Here is a 25,862-nt window from a genome sequence, read left to right on the forward strand (position 1 = left end):
GCAATGTGACGTATTGTCTGCAAATTCAGAAAATGAGGTGCGGTAGACACTAAAATAACGGAGGTTGTGGCTCCGTGTTCGCTGCAATAGTGGAGGCTGTGGGGAAAGTAAATAGAGACTTTTTTTATTTTATCGGAGAGTCTGAGCTCATTGTTTAATAGCAGGTAATAGCTTTTAAACAATAGCCTTAAAGCAGGTACTGTATTTTTCGGCGTATAAGACGCACTTTTTTTCCCCAAAACTGGGGGGGAAGTTGGTGCGTCATATACAGCGAATACCTGCGGCCATCAATGGCCGGGACCCGCCGCTAATACAGGACATCACCGATCGCGGTGATGCCCTGTATTAACGCTTCAGACGTGGCGATCAAAACTGACCGCCGCGTCTGAAGCGAAAGTGACACTAACCCGGCTGCTCAGTCGAGCTGTTCGGGACTGCCGCGGTGAAATCGCGGCATCCCGAACAGCTTACAGGACACCGGGAGGGACCCTACCTGCCTCCTCGGTGTCTTCTCCGTGCCGGGATCCCCTGCGCTCTCCTTCGACGTCGTTGCGTACGCCGTCATCCAATAGGAGCGGCGTGCGTAGCGGCGTGATGACGGCGAAGGAGAGCGTGGATCCCGGGGAAGAAGAAGTCCGGAGCGTCGGGGACACCACGGGGACGCAGCGACAGCGATGGAGCGACATCCAGGGCACCGGTGACGCATCTGGAGCGGCAGGGACACGTGAGTATTACCTCCTATACCAGTGGTCTTCAACCTGCGGACCTCCAGATGTTGCAAAACTACAACTCCCAGCATGCCCGGACAGCCAACGGCTGTCCGGGCATGCTGGGAGTTGTAGTTTTGCAACATCTGGAGGTCCGCAGGTTGAAGACCACTGTTGGGTTCAGAATCTTTATTTTTTTAGATTTTGCACCTATAAATTGGGTGCATCTTATACGCCGGTGCGTCCTAAAGGGCGAAAAATACGGTACATGTTTTATTTGCAGGATACAAATGTGTAGTAGACAAATAAAAGATGTCAGCAGCATAGTTAGGTAGCAGATATGTCATGCAAAATATCGGAATACCTTTTTGACAGTATTCTGATTTATACCCATGGGGGGACATGTATCATTATTTGTGTATGGTAGAAGCAGTTTACCCCTTTTCCCGAATTCTAAATTATGCGCAGAAGCGCTAAATTTATCAATCAAGCGCAATGAGCTTCATAAATTGCGGGTAAATATAGTAATCTCCTCAATCCCCTCTTTGGAAAATAGAATCGATGATTTAGAGCATCTCGCTACGTTAACCCCTTCCCGACCTATGACATACCTGTACGTCATGGGTGGCAAGGTGTTCCCGACCCATGACATACAGGTACGTCATGGACATTACTGCCGCTACTCGCGGCATCCCGCAGCGCCCGGTAAGATGGTGGCTATCACTGATAGCCAGCCATCTTACCGTGCGACCACGGGGGGTTTCGTCCCCCACCCCCCCCCAGCGATCGCTGCTATCAGCTGGTCAAATCTGACTAGCTGATAGCAGCGTTTCGCTATCAGAATACTTAGCAGCGCGGTGTGTGAGTCCCGATCACGGGGATCGGGACACACACCGCTCTGCTAAGTGTCCCTGACCCGTCCCCCGGCGTTACTTACCCGTCCGAGCGGTGTCATGAGCGGTCCCGGCGGTCCCGGCGTCCTCCATGCGGTCCTGGCTGCGCTGCGTCCCGGAGGTGAGTTTCCGGCAGCAGTGCGGCATCTTCATTGGCAGCAGTGAGATCGCCGTAAAGCGATCTCACTGCTGCCTCTGAGAGTTTCAAAACTGCAACTCCCAGCATGCCCAGACAGCCTTTGGCTTTCTGGGCATGCTGGGAGTTGTAGTTTTGCAACATCTGGAGGTCCACAGTTTGGAGACCACTGTATAATGGTCTCCAATCTGTGCTCTTCCAGATGTTGCAAAACTACAAATCTCAGCATGCTCAGTCTGTCCAGGCATGCTGGGAGTTGTAGTTCTCTAACATCTGGAAGAGCACAGATTGGAGACCATTATACAGTGGTCTCCAAACTGTGGACCTCCAGATGTTGCAAAACTACAACTCCCAGCATGCCCAGACTGCCCAAGCATGCTGGAAGTTGTAGTTCGGCAACATCAGATCCTTCAGATATTGCCGAACTACAACTTCCAGCATGCCTTGGCAGTCTGGGCATGCTGGGAGTTGTAGTTTTGCAACAACTGGAGGCACACTAGTTGGGAAACATTGTCCGTTTCCTACCTCAGTGTCTCCAGCTGTTGCAATTGTTGCAAAACTATAACTCCCAGCATGCACTGACAGACCATGCATGCTGGGAGTTGTAGTTTTGCAACAGCTGGAGGCACAATGGTTTGGAAACACTAAGTTTGGTTGCAAAACACTTGAAAGTTTATTACTTAACTTAGTGTTTCCAAACCAGTGTTCCTCCAGCTGTTGCAAAACTACAACTCCCAGCATGCACGGACAGCCAAAGGGCATGCTCGGAGTTTGCAACAGCTGGATGTTTGCCCCCTCCCCCCAATGTGAATGTACAGGGTACACTCACATGGGCGGAGGTTTACAGTGAGTGCTGCAAGTTTGAGATGGCGCAAATTTTGCGCTGCAGCTCAAACTTCCAGCGGCAAACTTGCTGTGAACCTCTGCCCATGTGACTGTACCCTAAAAACACTACACTACACTACACTGACACTAACCTAAAATAAAAAGTAAAAAACACTACATATACACATACCCCTACACAGCCCCCCCTCCCCAAAAAATGAAAAATGTCTGGTACACTACTGTTTCCAAAACGGAGCCTCCAGCTGTTGCAAAATAATAACTCCCAGTATTGCCGGACAGCCATTGACTGTCCAGGCATGCTGGGAGTTTTGCAACAGCTGGAGGCACCCTGTTTGGGAATCACTGGCGTAGAATACCCCTATGTCCACCCCTATGCAAATCCCTAATTCAGGCCTCAAATGCGCATGGCGCTCTCTCACTTTGGAGCCCTGTCGTATTTCAGGGCAACAGTTTTGGGACACATATGGGGTATCGCTGTACTCGGGAGAAATTGCCTTACAAATTTTGGGGGGCTTTTTCTTCTTTAACCCCTTATGAAAAGGTGAAGTTGGGGTCTACACAAGCATGTTAGTGTAAAAAAATAAATTTTTTACACTGACATGCTGGTGTTGCCCTATACTTTTCATTTTCACAAGAGGTAAAAGGGAAAAAAGACCCTCTAAATTTGTAATGCAATTTCTCCCGAGTACGGAGATACCCCATATGTGGGCGCAAAGTGCTCTGGGGGCGCACAACAAGGCTCAGAAGGGAGAGTGCGCCATGTACATTTGAGGCGATTTGCACAGGGGTGGCTGATTGTTACAGCAGTTCTGACAAACGCAAAACAATAAATATCCACATGTGACCCCATTTTGGAAACTACACCCCTCACGGAATGTAATAAGGGGTGCAGTGAGAATTTACACCCCACTGGTGTATGACAGATTTTCGGAACAGTGGTCTGTGAAAATGAAAAATAAAATTTTTGATTTGCACAGTTCACTGTTTCAAATATCTGTCAAACGCCAGTGGGGTGTAAATGCTCACTGCACCCCTTTTTAAATTCCATGAGGGGTATAGTTTCCAAAATGGGGTCACATGTGGGGGGGGTCCACTGTTCTGGCACCATAGGGGCTTCCTAAATGGGACATGCCCCCAAAAACCCTTTCAGAAAAACTCACTCTCCAAAATCCCATTGTCGCTCCTTCCCTTCTGAGCCCTCTACTGCGCCCGCCGAACACTTTACATACGCATATGAGGTATTTCCTTACTCAAGAGAAATTGGGTTAACAATTTTAGGGTGATTTCTCTCCTTTTACCCCTTGTAAAAATTCAAAAATTGGGTCTACAAGAAAATGTGAGTGTAAAAAATGAAGATTTAGAATTTTCTCCTTCACTTTGCTGCTATTCCTGTGAAACACCTAAAGGGTTAAAACACTTACTGAATGTCATTTTGAATACTTTGGGGGGTGCAGTTTTTATAATGGGGTCATTTATGGGGTATTTCTAATATGAAGACCCTTCAAATCCACTTCAAACCTGAACTGGGCCCTGAAAAATTACGATTTTGAAAATCTTGAGAAAAATTGGAAAATTGCTGCGGAACTTTGAAGCCCTCTGATGTCTTCCAAAAGTAAAAACTTGTCAATTTTTTAATGCAAACACAAAGTAGACATATTGTATATGTGAATCAATATGTAATTTATTTGGAGTATCCATTTTCCTTTCAAGCAGAGACTTTCAAAGTTAGAAAAATGCAAAATTTTCAAAATTTTCATGAAATTTTTAGATTTTTTACCAAGAAAGGATACAAATATCAGTGAAATTTTACCGATAACATAAAGTAGAATATGTCACGAAAAAACAATCTCAGAATCAGAATGATAAGTAAAAGCATTCCAGAGTTATTAATGTTTAAAGTGACAGTGGTCAGATTTTCAAAAAATGCCCAGGTCATGAAGGTGAAAATGGGCTGGGTCATGAAGGGGTTAAGTCCAAGATGGCTTAGATTTGCGCAAAAAAAACCAGCTCTTGCGGCAAAATTTTTGGTGTAAAGGAAAAGTACGCAGTTAATAAATCCATGCGTACTATAGATGTCACTCCAAGGTACCCCGATTCGGCCACATCTGGAGGACGTGCTCTACCAAAACGTGCGCAAAAAAATGCAGGAAAAAAAGGGCTTGCGCAAAATTTTGCGCAAAAAAAATACACACAAAACAGGGGTAAAATCTTTGATACATGTCCCCCATGGAGTATAGACAACCATGATGTGAATGTCCCCTAATGGACAGGTGGACAGTCATAGATAGATAGATAGATAGATAGATAGATAGGATACATAACAGTATATGGTACTGGGAGACAATGCATATTTATAGCACGGAGCTGCACAGAACTCTAAATAGTTCTTGATAGCCTCCTGCATAAGGTTTTGCCATATACATGACTTGGTAAACTGTGATAACCAGAGTAGGCAGCCATACAGCTAAATAGAAGTCATCTGAAGAATAATTACTTTTCTGTACAGGTGATTTTTTCTACTTCATGTGGAAGAACACAACGCAAAACGAGTAGTAATTCAGTTATACAAGGACCTACTACAAATATGCACTTCAGAGTTTAGCAAAAATAAGTCCCCATAAACAACTGTAGTCATGGGGCAAAAAACAAGAACATTTTTTGCCTGTCAACCAATCAGGGAACGTTTAAGTTTAGTATAGGAACTAATAACATTGTATCACCGCCACTGATGTGTGCCCGCAGATATCCTGCCAATGCTTTACATCCGAAACATAGAATCTGGCCACACAGAACTCTGATCAAATAAGGCTAATATATATATATATATATATATATATATATATATATATTAGGGATCGACCGATCATCGGTTTGGCCGATATTATCGGCCGATAATCACGATTTTGGGCATTATCGGCATCGGCAATTACCTTGCTGATAAGCCGACAATGCCCCGCCCTCGGCACCGCCCCACGACCGTGGTCCCCCCCGACCCGCCACACCGCGACCGACCCTCCCGCCCCCCGACCCGCCGCACCGCGTCGCACCCCCCACCGCCCCGGCCCCATTGCCTCCCCCATCCCCGGTTTTATAATTACCTGTTCCCGGGGCCCACGCTACTTCTGGCTCCTGCTGCGTCCTGCGTTACGCTGTGCGCAATGACGAGTGACGTGACGTCACCGTCAGTGCACACAGTGATAGCTCAGGAGGACGCCACCGGAGCCAGATGTAGAGTGGACCCCGGGAACAGGTAATTATAAAACCGGGGATGGGGGAGGCAATGGGGCCGGGGTGTTGCGGTGGGGGATGCAACGCGGCGCGGTGGGGTGGCAAGGGGCGTGGAGCGGTGCGGCGGTGGGGGGGGAGGCGTTGTCGGTGATAGGACTCAGGACCCCCGGACAGGCAGGGGGAGAGAAGCGGGTGGTGGCGGCGGCGGCCTATGGCACCGCAAAAGCCACTGCAGTGAATTGATTTAATGCGCCCGGTTTAAATCAATGATCTGCAGCGGTGTCGCGTGGGGATAAATAGCCGATAACTTATACCGATATTCCGGTATAAGTTATCGGCTATCGGCCCTAACCTCCACCGATTATCGGTATCGGCCCTGAAAAACGATATAGGTCGATCCCTAATATATATGCAGGCAGATAAGAACCATTTGGCCCATCTAGTCTGCCCAATATTCTGAATACTATGACTAGTCCTTTTCCCTATCTTAGATGAAGGATAGCCTTATACCTATCCCATGTATTCTGTATTTGTATTTGCAGCTACCACTTCTGCAGGAAGGCTATTCCATGCATCCACTACTCTCTCAGTAAAGTAATACTTCTTGATATTACTGCAGAAACCTTTTCCCCTCTAACTTAAAACTATGACAGAACAGCCCCAGGCACCCTCTATTCTAGTATATCTACAGGGGTGTGGAAATTTAACAAAAAACTTCTTGTCCACAGGGCTAAAACGGAGCAAAATCTACTTGTTCCTCATGACGATCCACTGGGTGTTTTTCAATGTAGCCTCCATTCCATCTCCCAAGGTTGTTGTCACTTGTGCATCTATGGATTCTGACAAAATCGACAAGCAGATGTTACCAGTTTGAATGCGTCCCACTCCCTACACTGCTTATCCTGTCCAGTCAGTGCTGGTGGTGCCAGTATGGCGGGTACAGTAACAACCAGTTGTACTACATTGCAGCTAATGATAGTGAATGTGGTCACGTTATGGCACCCAAGTTACTGCAAGATGACAGTTTTCCGCTTACTTTCCGCGCAACCATATTCACTAGCAGTAGTTGGAATTTCAGCAGCGCAGCATTGCCATCCAATGTCGCGCAGCCACATCTTACCATGTAGCCGCAACCTGGTTCCTAAATCTCTAAGACAGTGTTTCCCAACCAGGGTGCCTCCAGCTGTTGCAAAACTACAACTGCCAGCATGCCCGGACAGCCAACGGCTGTCCGGGCATGCTGGGAGTTGTAGTTTTGCAACAGCTGGAGGCACCCTGGTTGGGAAACACTGCTCTAGTTACACGCAGTGTTTAGAGTGCAAACAATGTATATCTGTATTTTCTGCTCGGGTCTTTGGAAAAGCTGGGTTACTGTGATGGAGACCATATTGGTTGTCGCCAAGCATGCCTAGCAGGTATAAACAATATACAATTATTATTAATACCTCTTTTTATTACCCATTCTTCCAGGCACAGGAATATTCGATAAAGGTCAATCTAGAGAGCATCAGATGCAGCTACCATCTGCAGATCTGCCCAGAAATACCCAGCTGCCATCTTCACTATATTCATCTCTATCCTGTGCACAACTGAGAAGTGGCCATCTTTTCAGCAACATAAATTTCCTTCCATTCTGAACAGAACATAAGAATTACTAGGACCTCTGTATTCTTCCCATACAACAGGTGTCGTCTATAGGGGTGAAAGGAGGACTATTATTCTAGACTATTGGCAGTATACATTGTATCCGACCACACAAGTGTCTACATTCTACAACACAGAGTTTACAATAACTTAAAATATGGCAGAGATGTATATATATATATATAGAGGGGATAGATAGATAGATAGATAGATAGATATGACAAGAATAAAGATAGATAATAGATAGATAGATAGATAGATAGATATGACAAGAATAAAGATAGATAATAGATAGATAGATAGATAGATATGACAAGAATAAAGATAGATAGATAGATATGACAAGAATAAAGATAGATAATAGATAGATAGATAGATAGATAGATATGACAAGAATAAAGATAGATGGATAGATGATAGATAGATAGATATGACAAGAATAAAGATAGATAATAGATAGATAGATAGATAGATAGATAGATATGACAAGAATAAAGATAGATAATAGATAGATAGATAGATAGATAGATAGATATGACAAGAATAAAGATAGATGGATAGATGATAGATAGATAGATAATAGATAGATAGATAATGACAAGAATAAAGATAGATGGATAGATGATAGATAGATAGATAGATAGATAATGACAAGAATAAAGATAGATAGATGATAGATAGATAGATATAAGATAGATAGATGATAGATAGATAGATAGATAGATAGAAGATAAACAGATAGATAGGTAGATAGATAATGACAAGAATAAAGATAGATAAATAGATAGATAGATATGACAAGAATAAAGATAGATTATAGATAGATAGATAAGTAGATATATATAAGATAAACAGATATAGATAGATAGATAGATAGATAGATAGATAGATAGATAGATAGATAGATAGATAATGACAATAATAAAGATAGATAGATGGATAATAGAGATAGACAGATAGATAGATATGAGATAGATAGATAGATAGATAGATAGATAGATAAATAGATAGATATGAGATAGACAGATAGATTAGTAGATATATATAAGATAAACAGATAGATAATGACAAGAATAAAGATAGATAGATAGATAGATAGATATGAGATAGATAGATAGATAGATAGATATGAGATAGATAGATATATAGATAGATAGATATGATATAGATAGATACATATGAGATAGATAGATAATGCATAGATCAGTGTTTCCCAATTAAGGTGCCTACAAAAATAAAGATAGATAATAGATAGATAGATAATGACAAGAATAGAGATAGATATGATATAGATAGATACATAGATAGATAGATGTGATATAGATAGATAGATAATGACAAGAATATAGATAGATAGATGTGATATAGATAGATAGATAATGCATAGATCAGTGTTTCCCAATCAGCGTGCCTCCAGCTGTTGCAATGGCTGAGAATGCTGGTAGCTGCAGTTCTGCAACTGCTAGAGGCACCCTGATAGGGAAACACTGGCATAGATAAAGATAGATGGACAGACAGACAGATATTACAGAAAATAGATACTTTGATAGACAGATATTATAAATGAAACAGACTGATAGATATTAAAGAAAATAGATAGCAAGATTATAAAAAAAATTGATGACAAATAGATATGACATAGATAAGGAGATGGATGACAGATTATAGAAAATTAATTATACATATATAGGTATTGATGAGATTTATAGATATGACATGTATGATGATAGATAAGTAGATGGATGATAGATTGATTAAAGAAAATTGATTATAAGTAGATACATAGATATTGCTTAGGTTGATTGATAGATGATAATAATAGATCAATAAATAGATAATAATAGATAGATAGCCAGATAAACACATAAAGAATAGAAAGATAATAGAGATCAATAATAATAGAGATAGATAATAATAGATAGCTAGATAGATAGATAAACAAATGGAGAATGGAAAGATAGAGAGATCAATAATAATAGAGATAGATAATAATAGATAAATATATGGAGAATGGAAAGATAACAGTGTATAGAGATAATAGCCAGTAGTCAGATAACAGCCCCAGGCTCTGCCTCTTATAGTTGGGGCAGAATAAGAAGAATTTCTGTCAAGAATCAGACCAAATGTCACATGACAATAAATAAAAGTGTAGAGGACCTAAAATGGCCATGAGGGGTCACAAGCCCCAATGTGTCCTGATAATGTACAGGATGAGCCCACAGCCTTCTGAGGTCCAGCATGGTAAATAGTCAGCACATGAGGGGCCAGGCTTCCACCCAATGTATGAATAACAAAAGGTGCCAAGATGCCAACCTAGCATTACCCACTACCCACCAGAAGAGCCGCACATCTGATGTACACATAGGACAGCAGGCAGGCTGGTCACATCGTCAGATTGTGATGTAAATATTTAGAGAAAACGCCTGTAGATGTGATCAGTGTGAACAGAGCTGGATGGAGGCTGATTATATATGATCTCATGCACGATGAGGCCAATCCATGCCATGACAAAGTAGGCATTGATGCAGCAAGAGGAGCAAGATAGGGAGCCTGGCATCCCCCATGATGGCACTCATCAGCCTGGCATCCTGAGTGGTGGCATCAGGGGATGCTATCAGGTGTCCTGCCTGCAGATGCTGGGCAGTGAGGGGGCGTACGGGTGAGATCTTATGATGGGAGAAGGGGGCGATGCTAGAGGGCTGCTATATGGGGAGCCTTTCATACATGGAGGGGATCCCAGACCCTGGGGGCACAGGGAAGCCCAGCTCCTGTTGCTGCTGCCAGGGCTGTCACTCACCTCCGCCCGTGATCCTCTCCGCACCTCCTCCTCTCCTCTGCCGCTGTTTTCCTATCGGGCAGCTACTGAATACCACCAGCAAGAAGAAGAAAACGGCAGGCCCCGCCCATCACGGCTTTCGTCACGCCCACTCAGCCACGCCCCTCTGCGCCAACACCTGCCCACTCTTCCTGCAAAGCAGCGTCTTCTCCCTGCTCTTGAGTTGAGCGAATGTAGATTCTGACCAATAGGAATCTGAGAAGCAGAGCAGCCTGCTGACTGATCGTAGAGACAACCAATCGGAAGAGCCGAGGGGCGGGCATTGCGGGGAGGAGGGAGATACTGCAGGTGTGGAATGCGGAGGGACGGGATAGGCAAGGGACAATGTGAGGGCGGAGACTCGTGTGTCTCCTAGGCAACCTTCAGTGGAGGCGTCCTGGGTGACAGGCGGGGGTGTGGCTATCGTATAACACCCCCCCTGGAGGTACAGTAATAACTAGGGGTTAGGGTGGTCCCAGCAGGTTTAGGGACCGTCCACAATTCCAGGACATGAAGATGACCGGAGGCACCAGGGAGGTCAGACTGCTGGCTGCCCCTGAGCCTACACTACTGTATAATGAGAGGAAGGCTGTGCTCCCTATGCATCTGAATTAGGGATTTACAGCAGTGTTTCCCAATCTGTGTGCCTCCAGCTGTCGCAAAACTACAACTTCCAGCATGCCCAGACAGCCTTCGGCTTTCGGGGCATGCTGGGAGTTGTAGTTTTGCAACAGCTGGAGGCATACTGGCTGAGAAACACAGGATTAGGAAAACAAACAGCGCCAAACCTGTCTACAGTCTGGGTGTGGTATTGCATGCAACCATCTCCATATACTTTACCCCCTTAAGGACCAAGCCCATTTTGACCTTAAAGGAGATATCCAGTGGTGAAAAACGTATCCCCTATCCTAAGGATAGGGGATAAATTGCAGATCGCGGGGGGTCCGACCGCTGGGGCCCCCTGCGATCTCCTGTTCGGAGCCCCAACAGTCCGCGGGAAGGGGGCGTGTCGACCTCCGCCCGAAGCGGCGGCCGACATGCCCCCTCAATGCAACTCTATGGCAGAGCCGAAGCGCTGCCTTCGGCAATCTCCGGCTCTGCCATAGAGATGTATTGAGGGGGCGTGTCGGCCGCCGCTTCGTGCGGTGGTCGACACCCGCTATTTGGCCGGAGAGCCTGGCCCCCGGACAGAGAGATTGCAGGGGGGGCCTTTAAAGGAGATATCCAGTGGTGAAAAACGTATCCCCTATCCTAAGCATAGGGGATAAGTTTCAGTTTGCGGGGGTCTGACTGCTGGGGCCCCCCGTGATCTCCTGTACGGGGCCCCGACAGCCCGCGGGAAGGGGGCGTGTTGACCACCGCACTAAGCGACAGCTGACACCACTGCCTTCCGCAATCTCCTGCTCTGCCATAGAGTTGTATTGTGAGGGCGTGTGGGCCGCCACTTCCTGCGGTGGTCAACACACGCTATCTGGCCAGCGAGCCAGAGCCCCATACAGGAGATCGCGGGGGGCCGCAGTGGTCGGACCCCCCACAATCTGAAACTTATGCCCCATCCATAGGATAGGAGATACGTTTTTCACCACTGGACTACCCCTTTAAGGACCAGGCTTTTTTCATTTTTGCGTTTTCGTTTTTTCCTCCTGGCCTTCTAAAATCCATCACTCTTTTATATTTCCATCTACAGACCCATGTAGAGGCTTGTTTTTTTGTGTGACCAATTGTACTTTGTAATTAAACCTCTCATTTTACCATAAAATGTACGGCGAACCCACAGAAATATTTTTTTAGGAAGAAAATTTAGATGAAAACCCCAATTTTGCATGTTTTGGAGGGTTTCATTTTAACACTGTACACTTTACGGTAAAAATGACATGTGTTCTTTATTCTGTGGGTCAATATGATTAAAATGATACCCATGGATAGTTACTTTTATATTTTTGTACCACTTAAAAAAAATCGCCCTATTTTGACCACCTATAACTTTTTCATTTTTCCGTATATGGGGTTGTATGAGGGCTCCTTTCTTGCTCTGTCATCTGTGCTTTTTATTGATAACACATTTGCTTATATGAAACTTTTAGATCACTTTTTATAAAAAAATATTTTGGAATAAAATGTGACAAAAAAAAGCAGCATTTTTGGACTATTTTTTTATTTTTTACGTTTACGCCGTTCAGCGTACGGGATCATTAACATTATATTTTGATAGTTCGGACATTTACACACAATGCCAAATATGTTTATGAAATTAACATTTTTTACGCTTTTGGGGGATAAAAAGGGAAAAAGGGACAATTTTCGTTTTTATTGAGGGAGGGGATTTTTCACTTTTTTTTTTACTTTATATTTTTACATTTTTCAACTTTTATCTTTACACTTTTTATGTCCCCATAGGGAACTATCTATATAAATCAGTTGATTTCTAATACTGTTCAGTTCTATGCATAGGACATAGCACTGAGCAGTATTATCAGTCATCTTCTCCTCTGGTCTGCTCGATCTCAGACCAGAGCAGGAGACGCCGGGAGATGGACGCAGGCAGGTGAGGGGACTTCCGGCCACCATCACAGATGATCGGAGCCCCACGGCATCTATTTTAACATGCGCATTGACGCAGATGCCGTTATCTGTATTGAGGGGTTAATGGCGGACATCTGTGTGAGCTAAGTACCGCCGCACCAGGACGTGCATTTACGTCAGTGGTTGTTAAGGGGGTTAAATGGGTGCTCCGGTGGAAAACATTTTTTTTTTTTTTTTTTTTATCAACTGGTGCCAGAAAGTTAAACATATTTGTAAATTACTTCTATTAAAAAATCTCTTTCATTCCAGTACTTATTAGCAGCTGTATGCTATAGAGGAAATTATTTTCTTTTTTGTCTTGTCCACAGTGCTCTCTGCTGCCTGTATCAGGAACTGTCCAGAGCAGGAGAAAATCCTCATAGTAAATCTATGCTACTCTGGACAGTTCCTGACACGTACAGAGGTGACTGCGATCAGACACATCCCCTATCCTGTGATTAGGATGTATGTTTTTAAAGAAGTTCTGTGGTGAAAAATAACTTATCCCCTATCCTGTTATAGATAGGGGTCTGAGAATTGGGACCCCCCGCGATCTCCTGAACAGCGCCTCGGCAGTCTGCTGGAAGGGAGCGTGCCGACCCCTGCACGGAGCGCCGGCTGACACGTACCCTCCATGTATCCCATAGAGATACATGGAGGGGTGTGTCGGCCTCAACTTCCTGCGGGGGTTGGAACGGCAGCTTCCGGCAGACTGCCGGGGCCCCATTCAGGAGATCACAGGAGGTCCCAGCGCTCGAACCCCCCCCCCCCCCCCGTGATCTATAACTGATCCCCTATCGTTTGGATAGGGGATACATTTTTTTTCCGCTGCACTGCTCCTTTACGTGCTGGAATACCCCTTTTAGGAGGGAAGTTGAGCTCTCTCCACTTACAGCAGCTGAATGCCGCCATCAATAGCTGGCATAGAGCAATTTCTGATGCTGGCAGTTAAATCTTCTAGATGCCGCTGTCAAAGCTGAGAGTTAGAGGCCACGTTATTGTTGGTTCAAGGGTCAGGTCGGCTCCCAGGAAGTGGATACAATGTCATGGCAGCCTGAGGCCTTTACTAGAACACTAATCGAATGGATCAATGCAACACAGCAATATTGCATTGATCCGTGTAAGAAATAGAATTACTGTTCATACAAGTCCCCTAGGAGAGACTAAAATAAAGGATAAAAAAATAATAAAAAAAATAAATAAACATTTTAAAAAATATGCACAAGCCAAAGAAAGATAGATCTGGCACTGCAATCCACTTAATGTCCCAACTCGGACAGCACGGGCCGGCACATAAACCAGTGTGGCTATACTGAGGGTGCACTCCTAAACAGACAATAACTGATGCAATGAAGAAGAAAAAAGAGGATGCACTCACTCAGATAATCTTGCCAGACAAATTCTTTATTCCAAATCCATAAAAGTCAGGTATAGCGGGCAGGCGCAGAGGAGCAGCCTTTGCTGCGAGGCTGCCCCTCTGCATCTGCCCACTATACCTGACTTTTATGGATCTGGAATAAAGAATTAGTCTGGCAAGATGTGAGTGCATCCTCTTTTTTCTTCTTCATTGCATTTTTAAAAATATGTTTGGCATCACAATATGTCTTAACTTCCCCATACGGTGAATGGTATTAAAAAAAAAATATATATAGAGAGAGAGAGAGAGAGATTTTTGTTCACATTACATCCCAGAAAAATGTGGAATAAAAAGTGATCAAGAAGTCCCATGTTTGTTGAAATGGTAGTGATCAAAAAATACAGATCAAGGACATAAAAAAATAAAAAAAACGCAAACCGTTAAACAGCTCTGTAGACGTACAATACAAAAGTAATAGGGGTATTTTTTTACGTATACGCCATTGACCGTGCAGTTTAATTAAAGGACATCTACAGCCAAAGACAACGTATCCCCTAACCACAGCATACGGGATAAGTGTCTGATCACGGGGGGTCCGACCGCTGGGACCCCCCCCCCCTCGATATCTCCCAAACGGGGCCTAGCATTGCCGTTTTTTGTGAGCGGCTAATGCGCGTATGTTTGGATTCGGCAGGCTGAATGTGGATCCTCTGTGTCAGCGAGGGATTGGCGTGGACCGTACCGGTGGACCGGTTCTAGGTTGCTACTGGTAATCACCAGAGCCCGCCGCAAAGCGGGATGGTCTTACTGCGGCGGTAGCAACCAGGTCGTATCCACCGGCAACGGCTCAACCTCGCTGACTGCTGAGAAGGCGTGGGACAGAAGGACTAGACAGAGGCAAGGTCAGACGTAGCAGAAGGTCAGGGCAGGCGGCAAGGTTCGTAGTCAATGGTGATAGCAAGAGGTCTGGAACACTGGTATGGCAAACACAGTAAACGCTTTCTCTAGGCACAAGGGCAACAAGATCCGGCAAAGCAGGGAAGGGGAAGTGAGGTTATATGGACGTGGAGCAGGTGGAACCTAATTAGACTAATTTGGGCCAGGCACCAATCATTGGTACACTGGCCCTTTAAATCTTAGAGAGCTGGCGCGCACACGCCCTAAGGAGCGGAGCCGCGCACACCAGGACGTGACAGCCGGGGACCGGGACAGGTGAGTAGCTTGGGATGCGATTCGCGAGCGGGCGCATCCCGCTATGCGAATCGCATCCCCGCTGGCAGTGTCAGTGCAGCGCTCCCGGTCAGCGGGTCTGACCGGGGCGCTGCAGAGAGGGGAACACCGCGAGCGCTCCGGGAAGGAGCAGGGACCCGGAGCGCTCGGCGTAACAGCGTAGAGTCAACCTCTCTGAGGTCGATGGTACGCCCCCTCCACATACAGTTCTATGGGAGAGGCGGGGAGGCCCGAACACAGCCTCCCCACCTCTCCCATAGAGATACATGGTAGAGGCGTGTCGGCCGTGACATAAAGCTGCAGCAGGCACACCTCCTGCACGGGTGAGCCTTGGCCCGTGCAGGAGATCGCGGGGGGTCTGACCTGTGGATAGGGGATAAGTTGTGTTTTGCTGCAGATGTCGTTTAATGTTATATTTTAATAATTCAGACATTATGCACGCGGCGATCCAGCATATGTTTATGTTTATTTTTGTTATATACTTTTTTACATTATTTTTTTGTCCCTAGAGGGGACTATTACATGCAATCTTCAAATTGACAGGGCATGGTTTGATCATTGTTATTGGTGCTCGATTGCTCCAGCCTGCCATGGCTGACTGGAGCACAGGAGCACCAATCGAACCACAAGGAGGAAGGTAAGGGCCCTCCTGCCGAACACTCAGCTGATTGGGCCATCAGCCAGACTTAGCAGCCAAGATCCTTATTTTTACATTTAAAGGGTTAATGTTGGGCATCACTGCGATCTGTGATGTCTGGCATTAGCCACAGGTCCTGGCCACTGATAGCCGCCCACCAACCCGCTATGATGCGCACTCAGCTCCTTGACGTGTGTCATAGAAGGGGAGCTGGAGCAGGGAATGTATGCCCAGTGGGGGAGATTTATCAAAACCTGTGTAGAGGAAGAGTGGTGCAGTTGCCCATGGCAACCAATCAGATCGCTGCTTTCATTTTTCACAGGCCTTTTGAAAAATGAAAGAAGCGATCAGATTGGTTTCTATGGGCAACTACACCGCTCTTCCTCTACACAGGTTTTGATAAATCTCCCCCAGTGTCCTTAAAGGGGTACTCCGGCGCTTAGACATCTTATCCCCTATCCAAGGGATAGGGGATAAGATGCCTGATCGCAGGGGTCACGCCGCTGGGGACCCCCGTGATCTTGCACCCCAGTTAAAATCAGTCCCCGGAGCATGTTCGCTCCGGGTCTGATTGCCGGCGACCACAGGGCCGGCGGCGTGTGACGTCACACTCCGCCCCTCAATGCAAGCCTATGGGAGGGGGCGTGACAGGGGGTTCATTTAGTAAGCCATATCAAAATTATATACATTGAGTTTTGTAATTGTACTGACCTGCAGAATAAAATAACATGTATGTTTTATACATGGTAAACAGTATAAAAATGACAAGCTCTCATATTTGTGAATCTAAGAAGGTGAGAAGTTGAAAACACTGGTGAAAGAACCAAAATTTGCCCTGTCTATAAGGGATCTAAAGGGAAATGTCAGGCCCCTGGAGCCAACACACTGGCCCAGTACCTGATAGATGCGGAGAACAACATTCCGATGCTGTTTTCCTATGCTCAATATAATTTTCTCAGAACACAACTTTGGTGCTTATGCCATATGCTAATTACTAGTCACATGGTATCTAATAACTAGTCACATGGTATCTAATAACTAGTCACAGCTTCTAGTTACAGAGCGGCTTCATTGATTTCTCCCTGCACTCAGGCTCTCAATCAAGTTGGTTTCGGAGAAAGAAGGGCATGAAAAGTGTGACTAGAAGGCGCCAATCCATTTCTACTTCCTCAAGACTAGTTAAAGGGTTTGTCTTATTTAAAACTCAATGAAAGAATGTTTTCATCAGAACATATTACAGGCAGGCTGGGAAATTTGAGTTCTCATCAACACCTCCATGTATATAGCGAGAATAAGCAATAAGTCTGGAATTCCACTTGTGTTTTTTTGGGGGAAAATGCCAAATAAAACGCCAATTCTGCAGCATGGTGTTTTTTTCAGCCAAAAAACGCTGCGGACAGTTGTTAGCTGTAAATCAATGAAAAAACGTAAAAAACGCCATGTGGGTTTTAACTTTGGCATTTTTGCAAACGGTTTTTATTCTTTTTTGGACTTTAGTGATCCAAAAAAGTGATGGAGATACCTTTTTTAATAAAATTTCGGAGGGTACCATTAAAAAAAAATTATAACAAAGATACAGTAGTGATGGAAAAAATAGTATTTAACAAAATGTACCTTTTTTATAACACATTTTTTATACATTTTTAAACAGGGATCAATTTATGTGTGCGGGCATGGCACTAAAAATGTAGCTGACAATAATAAAAATGTAGTGTGTGTGTTTTTCACTTTTTATTCTTAATTATTTTTTACATTTTTTAGGTAGTACTACTACTCCCAGCATGGAACACACTGTTCCATGATGGGAGTAGTACCTGTACTAATTGACAGACCGCCCCAGGTGTCACTTCTGACACCCATTGCGATCCTCCTGTATAATGTATAGATGCGGGTGGCCGCTCTTCTATGGTCCCCTGCACTGCCGTATATATACACCTATTCATATTTCCCGCAGAGCTGTGATTGGCCAGATGGTTCCGGCCAATCACAACTCTCTGTGGGAAATATGAATAGGTGTATATATACGTCAGTGCAGGGGACCATAGAAGAGCGGCCGGCCGCATCTATACATTATATAGGAGGATCGCAACGGGTGTCAGGAACGACATCCGCTGTGATATTTCCTTAACTGCAGGTACTTCAGCTCCCAACATGGAGCACACTCTGCTCCATGCTGGGAGCTGTGTACCTGCATTAATAGACAGATCGCAACAAGTGTCAGAAGTTACACTCACTGCGATCTGTCTATTAATGCAGGTACTACAGCTCCCAGCATGGAGCAGAGTGTGCTCCATGTTGGGAGTAGTAGTACCTGCAGTTAAGGACAGATCACAGCAGGTGTCACTCCTGACACCTGATGCCATCGTCCTATCTATTGCAGAGATGCGGAGCGCCTTTCTCCTGCGCTCCGCATCTCTGCACTATACTCCAGCCGGCCAGTGATATGAATAGAATTCACATTACTCATTCATATTTCCTTCTGACAGCTGTGATTGGCTGCCACCATCCGGCCAATCACCACTCTGGGCGGAAAATATGAATGAGTGATGTTCTATTCATATCACTGGGCGGTCGGAGTACAGAGCAGAGATGCAAGCGCTGTATAGAGCCGCTCCACATCTCTGCAATAGATAGGACGATCGCATTGGGTGCCAGGAGTGACACCTGGGGCGATATGTCTATTAGTACAGGTACTACTACTCCCATCATGGAACAGTCTGTTAGTAGTAGTATTACAACCTAAAACATTTTAAAAATAGAGAAAAATTAATAAAAATTTCATTATGAAAAATAAAAATTTTGTTAATTACATTTTTTCCCATCCCTACTGCAACCTTTGATTTATTTATTTATTTTTTTTTGGTACCCAACAAATTTTGAAAAAAACGCCAAAGGGGCCAAAAATGCAATTTCCACTCACATGCAAAAACACCAGAAAAAACGCCAGGCGCAGGAATTTGCACTGGTGTTTTTTTCAAAAAAAAATTTCTGTGAAAATCAGGCAGGAAAAAAACCAAGTGGAATCCTAGCCTAATATTGGAAAGTTTTTAGATGATCAGTTAATAATAGGATCTGACGTGATATTTAGACTGATAAGTTTGGTTGGCCCATAGCACAATCTATACATAATTAGACAGTATAGTAGTTTCTAACATTCTTTTCAGGGTGTATTTCTTCACAGAGGGAGTGGCACCACAACACATTCTCACACATGGCAGCTTTTGAACTAACAGCAGCAGAGCCTACAGCCCGACACAGCGGTCTCCTTTTGGAGAGTTTTCTGGCTTTGCTAAGGCTTCTTATTGGAATCAGGACACTGTATAGGAGAAGGGGGGAGTCCGGCACTACAGGACTTAGGCTTAGGTGATACGTACAAATGATGTGGCTAACACAGGGATTCCCAGGATGTAGTGTAGGATAAGGCGGTGCAAAAGTCCATGGAGATACGAGTACACAATTATGCAAAGAAAGCAAGGACTGCACTCACCGTCCGTACAGCTTGAAGAAGTGCACATACCGGCTTAAAGAAGCACAACTAAGTGTGAAACAGCCTGTTCCGGTAACGTCCCCCGCCTCCGCTCTGTTACCAGCCCGGTATGCCTGACACCTTTGAATAAAAGCTGTACGGACGGTGAGTGCAGTCCTTGCTTTCTTTGCATAATTGTGGAATCAGGACACTGACTTGAAGGGAAATCTACCACCAAAAGGGGACTTCAAAGAGCTTCTTTACAACATTTCCAGTGGAGGGTAAATGACTTATAAGTTTTCACATGTTTATGACACTCTCCTCAAGGAGAAACATTATCTCTCATAATATGTTATGTGTATTATTGGAGTGCCACTATCTTTAACATAGGAAAAATAACATAGTAGCATACATACATACCTATCAGATCGCTTCTTTCATTTTTGAAAAGGTCTCTGAAAAATAAAAGAAGTGATCTGATTGGTTGCTATGGGCAACTGAGCAACTTTTCCTCTGGACAGGTTTTGATAAATCTCCCCGGTATTCTGTGCCGTGTGCTGCCTCCGAGACAGGCCATGGCCATGCCCCCTCGTGATGTCACGCCACGCCCCCTCTATTCATGTCTATGTATACCTGAAGGATACCCTCTTGTTATAAATAGTCTTGGATACATCATGGGAGAGATTTTTTTGTTGCCGCTTTATATATTTATAATACATAGTTATTAGGTTACTCCTCCATCTTTTTTCTAAATGAAGCAAAGAGGCACACAGACTCGGCATTCTGCGGGACGCATGCAAGTCTTGTATTACTAATAGAAGAGGCAATACTGCTGTTGGGGATGGACTTACTTGGAAAAGACATAGATTTCAAACTGTAGTATTGTAGAAATGGAATATATGCACTCACCCATCTAATGTGCATAAATCATGGCTTTAATCCATGATATGGGGTACAATAGCACCAAGCTGTATTCTTCGTGAAATAGGACGGTTGACTCCAAATGAATTTTAACTATCTTTCTGGGTACTGTAGTGCACCCATTAAATGTATTACTCTACGCGCCTACCTTTAAACTGGCTCAAGCTCTATTATATATTTTGTGTCCAGTCACATTAGTAATTTGTAAAGCAGTAGAATTTTATATTGGCTGGTGCATCTATGCCCCTCTTGATGTGCCCATGCCATGGTCGAGCTGTATTGGTACAGCAATTCACAGGTATGACCTGCTTATTATTATATTTCGGAGCAGGAAGGAGTCAAAATCCTTAAAAAACAGGAAAAAAAAATCATAATCATTTTGAGTTCCTGAAGATTTATTTTTTATTTTATTTTTGGCCTTGGTAAACCAGCTGTTTTCCTTTCCTGGTAGTGATGTTGCATTATGGCGCTATATCGCTTATTTTTTTTTAAATATTTTAATAGTTGTGGACCCACTTTTATACTACGTCTGTCTTCACTATGCTGCAGAATGGCCATATAGGCTCTCTGATATATTTTAGGCTTCGCCTGTTATGGTTTTAATCCATTTACCTCAGTTGTAAAGCATAAAAGTGCTCCCAAAAGGAAAACAGAAGTATAATATAACAAAAGAAGATCTCACATATACCCATGGCCCATTCCAAGATGCTATGTTTCTCAGTTGCTGTGATCTTGCAGTTACCTTGGCTGAATTAATTTGCCAATGTATGTAAAATCCCCTTATCATCCGCTGATCTGTTCTGCATAAGTAATTAAAAGGATAAATTAAATTGGATATCTGGGAGAAGATTATTTGCTGCAGGGCGGAACAAGTCATGTTGGGACCGAGTACAAGTACAATTATAAAATCTATTAAACTAGAAAGATATTGTAATAGGAAAGATGCTTATACATATCAGTGCAAACTATTGTGAACAGGTAAGTCTGGCCCTAATGGACAGCATGGTGCAGTAATATGTTCATACATGTGTCCAGGCTCCCAGGGGACTGCATGCAGTGCCACTGTTAGGGGCCCAGGCAAATAAGGGGTTCAAACTTACTCACAAGCAAAGCTCTAGGAAGAGATTTATCAAAACCTGTGCAACTTTTTCCTTGTTTATATTTACATATGGTGTCCTGGTACAGGACCTAGTCCTGTACCATCCTTGAGTCCATAGGGCTCTCCTGCAGGGGTTTTCCCCCTTGCTCACCTTCTTAATGTTCTTTTTAAATGCATTGCATACATTGTGTATGCATTGTTAATGTGTATAAAGTTTGTACAAATGTATGAAAGTGTTAGTCATGTGAACCACTGTCATGTGACATACCCAGAGTTCCTTGGGTACAGAACCTACAGGCTTAGCAACCAATGGGCTTTAGTCCAGCCCCTTAGTATATAAGGGTCTGTAGTCTCTATTCTCCCTCTCTTAGCTCCTGGCATTCAAGAAAGCATAAACTCCTGTATACTCCAAATTCATCTCATCTAGGTCAAAGCCTAAAGAACCTGCAGCCACTTCAAAGCATGAGTTACCAAGCTCCCTACGAATCTAGTGACTAGTATTCAGCTAAAGAATATATTAGTAGCACAGTGGCCTGCTTCAATATCTTCATAACTACAAGTCCCAGCAAGCCTGCGAGGTATCCTGTGTCCCGGTTGCCTCTGAAGGAACTGCATAATAAAGACTGTTCCCTAAGCATTTCAAATAAAAGTTCCAGTTTACTCAGAATCTTTGCTGTGGACATTCCTTTATTACAAAACCGTTTTGGGTTGGTTGACAGCTGTTACCATACCGGAATAACCACATCCTGGCATCACAAACACTAAGGGGTTAACAACATCTTGCTCCCAGGGTTAATACCATCAGACCCTGCTACATATTTCAACACCCCAGTCACCACATATACTTTTTAACTTTATCGTGCTTATAATTAAACTTGTAACTTAAAAATCTTGAATTACATATAAAAAAAAAAAACAGAGAGAAAAAGTTGACAACCAACCAGATTGTTGGTTCTGAATTAAATTAAAGAATTAAAGAAGTGATCTGATTGGCTGCTATGGGCAACTGGTCAGCATTTACTCTGCACAGGTTTTAATAAATCTGAGGGGCCAACGTATGTTGAAATTATCGTATGTCGGGGCCATCGTAGGTCGGGGAGGACTGCACCAGGAGAATATAGATATGGGAGGGATCTGGGAGCTAGTAGGAGGAGATCTGGTAGGTGATGATGCAATTTTGTAACTCACAGGAAGTCAGAGCCAGATGTGACATCCTGTGAGACACTATATGCACAGTATCTCACGGACTCACCAGATTCAGCCTGGTGATCACTTGACTAAGTTAGAGTAATAAAATATATAGATGCAATAAACACATATAGAGGGAATAAAACTGTGGCTTTAGGAAATAAAAATGTGGCTGAAGGACTTGTGACTTCCTTCCTTCCCAGTCAAGTCTATGGGATTTTGTGATTAGCCGTTATGACCTGTTATAGTGCGTTATGAATAACGAACGTTATTTTGTGACGGGAGAAAAAACGGTACAACGACTAATTTTCTCCCGTCACAAAATAACGTCCGTTATTCATAAAGGGCTATAACGGGTCATAACAGCTAATCACAAAATCCCATAGACTTGATTGGGATTTTATAACGGCCGTATGTCATTTTTTAACGGCCGGTTTTAAAGGTTTCCTTAATGGAAGATTATAACGGGTCTTTAAAATGTAGAAATTATATAGTGTGAAAGCAGCCTAACAGGTGAATGGCAAACACAGCACAACCTGTGCTAACTCTAATATTTACATGCTCTCCCTTTCAGCTTTGAGGAATGTATTAAAGGAAAACAAACTACTTGCAACATCACAAATTCTTCAGGAAAATCGGAAATTAATATTTAGTATATTAGGGGGACAGACAGGGCGATCTGTCACAAAGACCGGGATCGCCAAACAGTGTGTTGTCTTCCTGGCACTCAAGTTGGCACATCGCGGATGGGGTTGACAGGTTGCTGGGTGGGGCTGGAGAGGACCCAGCAGTCATGGTACATATGGCACCAATGACAAAGTAAGAGGTAGGTGGACTGTCCTTAAACATGATTTCATGGACTTAGGCTGCAAGCTTAAGGCAAGGACCTCCAAGGTAATATTTTCTGAAATATTACCTGTACCATGAGCCACACCAGAGAGGCAGCGAGAGATTAGGGAGGTAAACAAGTGGCTCAGAAGCTGGTGTAGGAAGGAGGGGTTTGGGTTCATGGAGAACTGGGCTGACTTCGCTGTCGGTTACCAGACCTACCGTAGGGACGGGCTGCACCTCAATGGGGAGGGTGCAGCTGTGCTTGGGGAGAAGATGGCTAGAATGGTTAAGGAGTGTTTAAACTAGGGACTGGGGGGGAGGGAACCTACAACATAGAGTGGGAAGATAGTGTAGATAGAGAGGGGTGACTTATTAATGTACCTGGGGTGGAGCGGAGGGAGGGGTTAGAATAGTTATTAGGGATAGGCTTCAAAGGAAGAAAACACATATGTCATTGAATTGCATGTTGACTAATGCCAGAAGTCTGACCAATAAAACTGTGGAATTAGAGTGGTTGATGTCTGAGGGGGATTATGACATAGTGAGTATAACAGAGACTTGGTTGGACGATAGCTGTGACTGGGCGGTCAACATACAGGGTTATAGTCTATTCAGGAAGGATCGGACAAAACGGAAAGGGGGAGGAGTTTGTCTTTATGTGAAATCGAGTCTGAAGGCCGCACTGCGGGAGGATATATGGGAGGGAAACGATAATGTGGAGTCATATGGGTAGAAATATATGGAGATAGAAATAAAAAAATCCTGATAGGGGTTCTATAAGCCACCAAACATAATGGAAGAGGCAGAAGATCAATTAATGAAGCAAATAAACAAGGCAGCAAATCAGAATGAGGTGATAATAATGGGGGACGTTAACTATCCTGATGTAAACTGGGAGACTGAGACCTGTGAATCTCATAAAGGAAACAGGTTTCTGACTATAGCTAAAGACAATCATCTGTCCCAAATGGTGCAAGGCACGACCAGAGGGGGCGCCCTACTAGACTTAATATTAACCAATGGACCTGACAGAGAAACTAATGTGCAAATAGAAGGACACCTAGGAAATAGTGATCATAATATAATGCTTTATAACTTGTTCTTCAATAAGGGAATCTCTCAAGGGGCCACAAAAACAATGAACTTTAGGAAGGCAAAGTTTGACCAACTCAGAGAAGCCCTTAACAATATAAAATGGGATAATGCCCTCAAAATTAAGAATACTGACACTAAATGGGAGACTTTTAAAAATATCTTAAACTCTCACTGTAAGAGGTATATATACCTTATGGGAATAAAAGGGTCAGAAATAAAAGAAAACCAATATGGATGAACAAAAATGTTAAGGGGGCAATAAATGACAAAAATAAAGCATTTAAGCTACTAAAACAGGACGGCAGTGAGGAAGCATTAAAAAGCTATAGAAAAATATGTAAAAAAAAACAGATAAAAGCCGCAAAAATAGAGACAGAAAGACTCATTTCCAAAGAGAGTAAAACTAACCCCAACATGTTTTTTTAACTATATAAATAGCAAAAAGGTCAAAAATGAAAGTGTTGGCCCTTTAAAAAATGATAAAGAAGAAATTATAAACGGGGATCAGGAAAAAGCAAATGTATTAAACAAATTCTTCTCCACTGTGTTAACCGAGGAAAAGGAAATGCCAGGTGAAATACAGTGAGATAAGGTAAACTCCCCTTTACAGGTCACCTGTCTAACCCGGGAAGAAGTACAGTGCCGCCTATAAAAAATCAAAATAGACAAATCGCCAGGTCCAGATTGCATACACCCCCGTGTTCTAAAGGAATTAAGTAATGTAATAGACAGATCCCTATTTATAATATTCATGGACTCTATAGTAACAGGAACTGTCCCCCAGGACTGGCGCATGACAAATTTGGTGCCAATATTTAAAAAGGGGACAAAAGGTGACCCCGGAAATTATAGGCTTGTTAGTTTAACCTCTGTTGTATGTAAATTGTTTAAGGGTTTTCTAAGAGATGCTATATTTGGAGTATATTGATAAAAATAAATGTGTGACACCATATCAGCATGGCTTTATGAGGGATCGGTCCTGTCAAACTAACCTGATCAGCTTTTATGAGGAGGTGAGCTCCAGACTGGACCAAGGGGAATCGCTGGATGTCGCATACCTGGATTTTTCCAAAGCATTTGATACGGTGCCACATAAACGGTTTATGCATAAAATGAGAGAGATTGGGCTGGGGGAGATTTTGCCTAAGTGGGTAAGTAACTGGCACAGTGATAGGAAACAGAGGGTGGTTATTAATGGTACTTATTC

General features: G+C 43.7%; 1 protein-coding gene and 1 long non-coding RNA gene across 9 annotated transcripts in view; one reads left to right on the forward strand and one right to left on the reverse strand.

Moving 5' to 3' along the window:
- Positions 1-7,496, forward strand: part of LOC130356809 (uncharacterized) — a 119,101-nt gene extending 111,605 nt beyond the window's left edge. Inside the window, exon 3 of the long non-coding RNA XR_008889003.1 lies at positions 7,281-7,496. This is a non-coding gene — a long non-coding RNA (uncharacterized LOC130356809). The remainder of the gene's footprint in view (positions 1-7,280) is intronic.
- The window catches only part of CDKL5 (cyclin dependent kinase like 5), a 358,007-nt gene extending 347,524 nt beyond the window's left edge, over positions 1-10,483 (reverse strand). For 3 of the 8 annotated variants that reach the window (XM_056558775.1, XM_056558774.1, XM_056558773.1), the window contains exon 1: positions 10,252-10,481. The gene's annotated coding sequence lies outside the window, so the exon portion shown is untranslated. Of the gene's footprint in view, positions 1-10,251 lie in introns of all 8 variants that reach the window. The other 5 variants (XM_056558772.1, XM_056558769.1, XM_056558777.1 and 2 more) reach the window with 4 other exon arrangements.
- Between the last annotated feature and the right edge of the window lie 15,379 nt (positions 10,484-25,862).

This window comes from Hyla sarda, chromosome 2 (assembly GCF_029499605.1).
Source record: "Hyla sarda isolate aHylSar1 chromosome 2, aHylSar1.hap1, whole genome shotgun sequence".
NCBI classification, from domain to species: Eukaryota; Metazoa; Chordata; class Amphibia; order Anura; family Hylidae; genus Hyla; species Hyla sarda.